The sequence below is a fragment of the Mastomys coucha genome, unplaced genomic scaffold, assembly GCF_008632895.1.
Source record: "Mastomys coucha isolate ucsf_1 unplaced genomic scaffold, UCSF_Mcou_1 pScaffold4, whole genome shotgun sequence".
In the NCBI taxonomy this organism is placed as follows: Eukaryota; Metazoa; Chordata; class Mammalia; order Rodentia; family Muridae; genus Mastomys; species Mastomys coucha.
Window position 1 is genome coordinate 20,727,331 of NW_022196910.1, and position 9,931 is coordinate 20,737,261.

Sequence of the window (9,931 nt, forward strand, 5' to 3'; positions counted from 1 at the left end):
ACTGCAGGCGAGTGGGCGGGCTAGGGCGATGTCAGTCAGTACACTGCAGGCGAGTGGGCGGGCTAGGGCGTTGTCAGTCAGTATACTGCATTGCAAACATGAAAAAAAGAGAGAGAGAAAGCAATAAGAGAAAGGAGTTCTTTTAAAAATATGGGCTGACAACTCTTCTGGCCCTTTTTAGAAAGATCAAATACAAAAATATGGACTGAGGAAATGGTTTAGTTGCTAAAGCACTTAATGCAAGTTCAACCCCCAGAGCTCATGTAAGAAAGTTGGCATGATGGCATGCACCTAGAGTGATAGCTGGATTCCTGAGGCTCAGTAATCAGCCAGGCTACACTGCTGGGAAACTCCAGACCACGGAGAGACTCCGTCTCGATAGATAGATAGATAGATAGATAGATAGATAGATAGATAGGTAGGTAGGTAGGTAGGTAGGTAGGTAGGTAGGTAGGCAGGCAGGCAGGCAGGCAGGCATGCATTATGTATGTATGTATGTATGTATGTATGTATGTATAAATGTCTGTTTAGGCCTGTTGGCGAGTTGCAGGCCAGCAAGACACTTGGCCTCAACAATAAACAAACAAAGGACAAACGGGTGGATGGCACCTGATGAACCATACCCAAGGTTGTCCCTGGCTTCCACGGGCACGTCACTCAAGTACATGTTCACGCGTATGCATGTTTCTCAGCACATTTATAAAATGGTGTCACTCTTCCACGTGACTCTTAAGTATGGTGAGTAGGAAGAAGGAAAGGTAGCTTGTGAGGATGTTGTAGATGAAGTCAAAGAGAGACAAGAGAGACATACCAAGTGTATTTGTTGTTTTTTGTTCTGTGATGAAATACCAAGACAAAGGCAATATATAGAAGGAAGTCTTTATTTGGGCTTATAGTTCCAGAAGGAGAGTCCTTAACAGTGGGGGACACATGGTGGAGGAGACCGGATGAGGAAGCTGAGAGATCACAACTTCAGCCGTGCACAGAAAGCAGAGAGCAAACTAGAAGTGGGGGCAAAACAATAAACTGTGAAAGCCTATCTCCAGTGAAAGCCCATCTCCAAGCAATATACCTCCTCTCGCAAGGCTGCACTTCATAAAGTCCCCATGAGCAGAGCCACCAGTTCTAGACCTGAGCCTGTGGGAGACAGTTCCAGTTTAAACAACCACCCTCAGGAAGGAGCATAGATTTTATTCAGTTGTTGAAGTAAACTACATGTTAAACCTTTTGTTTTGTTGTGTTTTTGTTTGACACAGGGTTTCTTTTTGTAGCCCTGGCTTATTCTAAAACTAGCTCTGTAGACCAGGCTGGCCTTGAACTCACAGAGATCCTCCTACCTTTGCCTTCCAAGTGCTGGGATTAAAGGCATGTACCATCCCTCAACCTGGACAGTAAAATTCTTGGGAAAATTTTATGAACAGTTGCAGACAGACCACTTGGTGGCTGAATCCTTGGACTGGGGAAAGACGTGAAAATTTCAGAGGACCCCATGGCATCTTATAGTGCCAAAGTGTAAGAAATATTTAAACACCCTGAGTCACCCTGTCAGCTCCCTGCTGGCAGAGTGCACAGTGGCCAGTTCCAGGATAACGGGGGGGACCAAAAATAAATTAGTATGCAGTTAACCAGAATATAAAGTAATATTGTGAGTTTATACTGATATTAATCTCTTGTGCAGAATTCCAACTCATAAATAAAGCCATGCATGTGTTAACAGTTTCTTACTTCTGGTTTGGTTTTGTTTTTCAAGAGAGTTTCTCCATGTATCCCTGCGTGTCCTAGAATTCACTCTGTAGATCAGGCTGGCTCTGTCTACCAAGGGCTGGGACCAAAAGCATGTGCCACCACGTCCCACGTGATTCCTTACTTCTTTTTTTTTATTATTATTAGATATTTTCTTTATTTACATGCCATATGGTTTCTCCTTTCCCAGTTTCCCCTCCAAAAAAAAACCCCAAAAAACAACAAGAACAAACCCCTGTTCCCTCCCTCCTCCCCCGATTCCTTACTTCTTTAGTGTAAACTACACACATCAATTTCTTTCTAAAGAGTGCATTATAGGAATTTGGGGGAAGAATAACTTGTGTAGGACAAACTTGAGAAACACTACCTTAGTCAGGTGGTCAGAGTTAGCTTCAACAATTATAAATGTGTTGATAATATTCTATGGTAAGAATGTACTTCGTTTTTGTGATTTTTCTATTCTGCAAATTATAACCCTAGTTTAATTGTAAGAAAACATGAGTCTGATTCCAGTTGAGGAACATTCTACACAATGCTTGACTGGCGCTGGTCAAGTTGTTTGTGTCATCATAAACAGGGAAGTCCAACACTGTAATACTCAGGAGTAACCTAAGGACGGGGGTTTGTTGCAGTACAGTATATACACTGGCTAGGATCCTAGAACAGAAAGAGTGCCTTAGATTAAAACCAAGGAAATGAAATTAAGTGGTGGACTTCAGTTAATGATACTATAATAGCATTGGTTCACTAGCTGTGACACCTGTGCCACTCCAGTGTAAGATTTGAATAGCAGACAGTTGTGTATGGGGGGGGGGGTAGGAGAACTCTGTGTTGTACATTTGTAATTTTCCTGTGAATCCACAGTGATTCTAAAAAAGCTCATTTAAAAACAATAAAAACTTGCATCTCTCCAGTAGAGCTTGCTCTGTTGGCATGTTGTGAGCGCTGGAGTCCTGATCTGTCTGTATCTGGACTTCCAGAATTTACTAGTTTGGTCGATGAGAACTGGTGGAATTGACACCACCATGTCTTTCATCTTATCAGTGGTGTGGGATAGTTTTATCTCATAGGCTTACGGGCCTTTGTCCCCTGCGCCTTTCATGAACTTGTATGAGCTTTAGTTTTCCTTTGGGTCCTTGGCCTTTCCCTTTTGCTTGTGTTCTCTAGAAGATGAGCCCTTTATGTGTGATCTGAGCTTTAGTTGGTTTGTTTATTTTTTAAAAATTGTTTATGGACTTTTGAAAAATTGAGACTTTTGTTTTCATGTACTTTTATACGCTAATTTTTCTTTTATGTTTAATATATAATTAGGAAATCTTGCATCACAACCAGTTTTTAAGTGAATTCTCTGTTTTTGCCCTCTGTAATGAAGTTTCTGTTTTCTTTAAGTATATTATTTTTTATTATTTGGTAGTTTGAAAAGCACACAGACTACAGTTTGATCATATCCCACCCACCTCTTCCCCTGTCAGTTTCCTGTTTCTCTATATGTGTGTCTCTATGTCTCTGTCTCTTAAATTAGCCCACTGAGTCCAATTCCTGCTGCCCATTTAAACACGGGTGTGGTCCATCTCCTGGAGCAAGGTGGATCTACCAGGGCCACACCCTTAAAGTAACCAACTGCCCCTCTGGCAGCAGGCCAGAGTGGTGTTACTATTACATCTGTGTATCTGTGATGGTAGGGAAAAGAGGGGCATGTATGGATGTGAGGGGATGCCTGGGAGACTGTTCTCCCCATCCCTCCTGAGAATCTCCAGGAACTAGCTCAGGTTATCGGGCTTTTACTGAAAAGTCATCTTTCCAGCCCCTTGAAGCATTTTAAATGTTCATGCATTTACTCTTTATTTTTTTAGATTAAGTTTTAAATTATGTGAGTGTGTATGGGGTGGGAGGTGGGGAGGGTATATGTATGTGAATGCAGGTACCCCAGGAGGCCAGAGGCATTGGTACCCCTGAAGCTGTAGTTACAAGTGGTTGTGAGCCACTTGACATGGGTGCTGGCGATTGAACTTGGATCATCTGCAAAAGCAAAATGACCACTGAGTCAGTCTCTCTACCCTGTGTTTTGTGTTTTTGAGATAAGGTCTAATCATGGCAGTCCTCCTGCCTCAGCATCCCAAGTGCTATTACAGGCATAGCTCACCACATCTGGTTGCATTTATTCTTGTTGGATAGGAATTGCTAACATTCTGTAGAAGACTTAAGGGGGAAGCTCTCTCAGTTGTGATCTCGTTTTATAAATGGCTTTATAGCTTCTTTCACTGTTAAATTGTACCGTAGTTTTCTTTTGTTGATTACTGCTATTGGTGATTATTTATGTATTCAATTTTTCCGTATTCAGATTCTTTTTCCTTAAATGAGTAAATTTGTCTCTGTATTTCCTATCTTTCTTATATAAGTCTTCACTTGTTATATCCATTGTGATGTTGTTAGTATATCTGATAATTGGGGATTTAATCAGTGGACCAATTAACTCTTTTATTAAGGTATTGAAGCTAGCGGTGTGGTTGGATGCTGTCTAATGTAGGGTGATGATCTAGCATAACCTTCTACAAAGGTATTCGTATTTTCCAACAGGGCTTGTAATGAATCCAGTATTGCTGAACTGAATTCTTAATAGACATTTGGGAAGTTTTCCAGTAGTGCTTTAGGAATGTTTGCGCCTGGAGAATGGTACCAAAAATAGGCTGTTGAGTTTATTACTTATACCAGTAAAGGAGTACCCTCTTTACAGAGCTGGGAGTGTCTGTGGGTGGAGTGGGTGGGGGATGGGATGATGGGGGCAACATGATGAAATGATTAGCAGGGGCAGCAAAACTGGAGTGTTGAGTGTCCAGAGACTGGTTTACAATTCGTGTTCAGTACTAGGCTTGATTGGAATTAGCATAAGGATCCCGATAGAGTTTAAGTTTTGATTGATACAGGCAGCAAGGCAACCACTTTGGGGTGAGGTAGTCAAACAGCTGGAACTCGAACAATCAATTACTGCTATTTACTGAAACTCTGAATAGTCTGATGTCAGTTTATATGAGTTTTTTTGGGAAGTTCCTGAAATGAACAATGAAGCTATTTGAAACTCTTATCTTCCCACTAGAAGTTTCCTGGAATAGTGAAGTCATTTTACTGCAGACAGATGACTGCCGGTGGTTGGTATAGCCTGTGACTTTAGTGTAGACAGTTTGCATTGTTAGCACCCATTTTGAACCAGTACAAACTTGAAAATGTGTTTATAAAAAGTCAGATTTTTGGTCCCATCTGTAAAGACAACTCACCCTTTTGATGGCTGCTTTGATACTGAACTTTTCCCCCCTCAGCAACGAGGTCCAACCTTAACCTGGTACTTTTGACACCCAAGTAGGCAGTTGAATATGAGTTTGTAGCCAGAAAAGAGTTGAGAATCAGAAGAAAAAATAATGAGTTATTACATAGATGCTTTTGAAACCATGTGCCTGGATGTGTTTGTCATAGAAGAAAACAGTAGGAAAAATTTGTGAGCTTTAAGAGGTATTTAATGGTTATCCTGGTGTGTGTGTGTGTGTGTGTGTGTGTGTGTGTGTGTGTGTGAGTATGTGTGTGTGTGTGTGTGTGTGTGTGTGTGTGGCTAGCTAGTAATACAGAGAGAATGAGAGAGTACAGAACTGATAGAGTGGTGTTTGGATGTTAGGAAAAGTGTTTTTAAAATCTTTTACTTTATGTGTATTGATGATGTTTTACCTGCATGCATGTCTGTGTACTACATGTGCAGTGCTCAAGGCAGACAGAAGAGGGCAGAGTCTTCTGGAATTAATGCTAGGGATGGTTGTGAGCTACTATGTGGGTGCTAGGGTTCAACCATGGTCCCTTGAAAGAACTGCCAGTGTTCATAACTGCTGAAGCACCTCTCCAGTCTCCCTCAAAAATGTTTTTAAGAACGATGAAGAAGGGTTGGGAGCATATCTCAGTCGTGATTGCCTGCCTTGCAAACACGAGTACCTGAGTTCGATACCCAGAGCCTATGTTAAAAAAAAAAAAAAGCCAGGCACATATTTATTTTATGTATGTGAGTACACTGTAGCTGTACAGATGGTTGTTAGCCATCATTTGGTTGCTGGGAATTAAATTCAGGACCTCTGTTCGCTCCAGTTGGCCCAGCTTCAGCCCCACTAGCTCTGGCCCTGCTCGCTCCGGAGCAAATCCAAAGATTTATTTATTATTATATCTAAGTACAGTGTAGCTGTCTTCAGATGCACTAGAAGAGGGCATTAGATCCCATTACAGATGGTTGTGAGCCACCATGTGGTTGCTGGGATTTGAACTCAAGACCTCTGGAAGAGCAGTCAGTGCTCTTAATCGCTGAGCCATCTCTCCAGCCCAGGCTTCATTTTTAAAGTTAAGCATGTGAGGGTGTGTTGGTGTGCTTGTGAGTGTGCTTGCGCACATGTATTCACTTGTGGTTTGGGTGAAAGGTCATCTGTAGTTGGAGGTTGGGGGTTCTGGTTTGCCATTGATTTGGGGTTGAACAAGCACAGTTGAGAGATAATGTATTGTTGATCAGTGTTAAGGCACATTTCAGTTGGTTGACTAAAACTGCTGCTTTGACTGTCCAGCACTGCTGCTGTGAAATGTGCAGATGGAGAGAAAGCTTAAGTAGAGCAGAAGTTAGATAAGTCTATGTACTGGCTGGTTTTGTGTGTGAGCTTGATACAAGCTAGAGTCATCAGAGGAGGAGGAGCTTCAGTTGAGGAAATGCCTTCACGAGATCCAGCCGTAAGGCAGTTTCTCAATTAGTGATCAGTGGGGGAGAGCCCAGCCCATTGTGGGTGATGCCTTTCCTGGCTGGTGGTCCTCAGTTCTATAAAGAAAGCAGGCTGGCAAGCCATGGGAAGCAAGCCAGTAAGCAGCACCCCTCCATGGCTTCTGCCTCAGCTCCTGCCTTCAGGTTCCTGCCCTGTTTGAGTTCTTATCCTGACTTCCACCAGTGATGGACTGTGATCTGGAAGTGTGAGCAAAATAAATTCTTTCCTTCCCAACTTGCTGCTGCTGCTGCTGCTCCTCCTCCTCTTCTTCCTCCTCCTCCTCCTCAAGGATTTATTTACTTATGTATATGAGTACACTGTTGCTATACAGATGGTTTTGAGCCATCATATGATTGCTGGGAATTGAATTCAGGACCTCTGCTGGCTCAGGCTCCACTTGCTTCGCTCGTCCCCATTCGCTCCGGCCCAAAGATTTGTTATTATATCTTGTTATATAAGTATGGTGTAGCTGTCTTCAAACGCACCAGAAGATGGCATCAGATCTCATTATGGATGGTTGTGAGCCACCATGTGGTTGCTGAGATTTGAACTCAGGACCTTCGGAAGAGCAGTCAGTGCTCTTTTAACTGAGATTTGAACTCAGGACCTCGGAAGAGCAGTCAGTGCTCTTAACTGCTGAGCCATCTCTCCAGCCCTCCTAACTTGCTTCTTGATCATGGTGTTTTTGTTGCAGCAATAGAAACCCTAAGACATTCTAAGGTAACTATGCCTCAGTTAGCATTCTAACTAGGGGTCTCATTCTGAGAAACACATTGCTAGTAGGTAGGAAGTTTGCTTAGTTCTTTGCTCTCCTTAGCGTCCCAATGAAGGAGTCAAGAATCAAGGGTTAGGTTAGGCTTACTCTAAAACCTGCTCTCAAGTTCTCTGCCTAAAATTTCTTGTATGCTATTAAACTTTCACATTAGCACCATAGTTGTTTGTAACTAACATTTCACCAATGGGAGGGATATGTTAACGTCTTCAGATTTTGAGGGTCAGCACTGAACAGGGAGTGAGAAACAATTCTAGGCTCATTAAGTCAATTATTAAGCTGAATTCATTTAATTCTATTTAATAGAAAGTTCAGCCAGCCAGAAGTATCTTGATCAGAGTTCTGATTAAGCGTTAACTCCATCCATCCATCCATCCATCCATCCATCCATCCATCCATCCAGGATAGGGGCTTCCTATGTAGTCCAGGTTACCCTCTCATTATCTTTTTTCCAGGTTGGCCCAGAAGCTGCGATGTTCCTGCTGTGCTTCCTGAGTTCTGGAGTTGCAGGCATTATCAGCATCTTCAGTTTCAAGCAGTTCTAAATGTTTTCTTATGTCCCCAGAGGAGACTTTTCTTATGTTGAAAAATCTTTATTTCTAATATACATGTAATATTTGGGCATCTTTTTGCATTATTTTATACTAATCTTCACTTTTCCCTGTTTAGCCTTCAGAAGTTTCCTAAGAAACCACAGGGTACAAATAAATTAAAACTGGAAACAGAAACAAAGAGTTGTGGCTGTTGAATTTAGCCAGGTACACATTTTCTCCTTCCTGTCTCGGCCTTTGCTAGAGGCCTTGTGAGAAGTTAACCGCCATCTTGTTATGCCCTCTCCCTCTCCAGTTTAAGATTGGTATGTGAACAATTTCTAATTTTCTGCTCAGCGAGTAATGGAAGACTTTAGCTCACCCCACTCCTACAGATCATACACAAATTTCTCGGAGTGAATGCCGTTGTGTAGTTTTGTGGGCAACTGGCACAGTCTTTGGAAGAGCAGTCCAGTTTCTTTAGGCTATTCCGAGTGATCTTTTCCTACTGAAAAGCATTACCAGAAGACTGGAGAGAGCGGCTCCAGTTGGCACGCGCTGCCAAGGCTTCCTGCCACTGAGGAGGCTTGGCCACTCCTCAGCAGTTTATCCTGCCTAGGCTTTAATAAAGGGCTAGTCTAGCACAAGTAACAAATCACCATTGTGTCATAGATTACAGAGTGACCAAATACCATGCACAGTTGTTCAGTCCAGTTGTGTCTTAGAGACAACGGGCAGAAAGTTGCCCACACGGCTTTCTTTGTTCTCTCCCACAGAAACAGGCATAAGTATCTCAAAATAGTTTTTGTGAGATGTACCTTAAAAACATATAAAAGAAAATATATAGTATTGTTCTTTGAAAAGTGTAGATTTGTGCTTTACTAGTTTCTTTAATTAAGAGTTTCATAGGCATGCTTTGAGCAAAATGATCTCCTCTCCTAAGTCCTTCCAGATTCCTCCCCCTTCTCTACCCACCTGACCTCTGGTCCTCTTCTTTTTCTCTCTTCTTGACTAATCAAATCCAGTTTGTGCAGCCCATATATAGGATGTGATAAACTCCACTGGAGCGCAGTGGTATCCAGTTTGTGCAGCCCATATATAGGATGTGATAAACTCCACTGGAGCACAGTGGTATCCAGTTTGTGCAGCCCATATATAGGATGTGATATACTCCACTGGAGCGCAGTGGTATCAGGGTGACTCTTAGAGAAAACTGAGTCTCCTCTCCCGGCAGTTGTCAGAAGGTGCCTTGACTAGGGCCATGGCTGGGATTTGGTCTGGCTTGGAATTAACACCTTATTCTCATGACTGCTGTAATATGGCTTTTAAAATATGTAACTTTATAGTATTGTAGAATTTTCCTTATTAAAATTAGGCCCTCTTTAATTTCTTACTGTTAGAGTTTAGTAGTGATTAAATCTATTCTTAAAAGATGAATTATTTTATGTGTGGGTGGGTTTTTTTTTAATGTTTTTTTTTGTTGTTTTGTTTTGTTTTTTTGAGACAGTGTCTCACTTTGTAGCTTTGGCTGGCCTAGATCTTACTATGTGTTTTTAAATTATGTTTACTTGTGTGTGTTGGTGTGTAGGTCTGTGTAGGTGCCCACAGAGGCTTGAGGTATCATATTCCTTACATCGAGAATTACACTTGGTTATGAACCACCAGACATAGGTGCTAGGAATTGAACTCAGGCCTCTGGAAGAGCAGTGTGTGCTCTTAACCACTGAGTTATTTCTCCAGTCTCTTACGAGGTAATTAAAAGGATGGGTGATTGGCTAGATTTCATAAGATAGGCTTACAGCATTATAATCATAAGCAGTCTTATCAGCTTTGTAGACTGACATACTTTAGTTTGTCTTAATGTGATATATACTCTAGGAATATTTATGCTAATTAGAAAATAGACCATAGAGTCAATTTAGACATTGTGCAGTGAATGAGGCCTGGTGGCACAGGCTGGTATTACCAACTATTAAAGAGGCTGAGGCAGGAGGATCGCAAGTTCAAAGCCTGCCCAGGTTTAAAGGAGGAGAGCAAGGCCAGCCTGGACAATGTACTAAGACTCTGACTTAAAATAACAAGTAAGGAGAGATCTGGAGATGGATAGCCTA

General features: G+C 41.9%; 1 protein-coding gene across 1 annotated transcript in view; it reads left to right on the plus strand.

Annotated features, from left to right (window-relative positions):
- Window positions 1-9,931, plus strand: part of Cdk17 (cyclin dependent kinase 17) — an 80,568-nt gene that overhangs the window by 12,119 nt on the left and 58,518 nt on the right. The gene's annotated exons all lie outside the window — the stretch shown is intronic.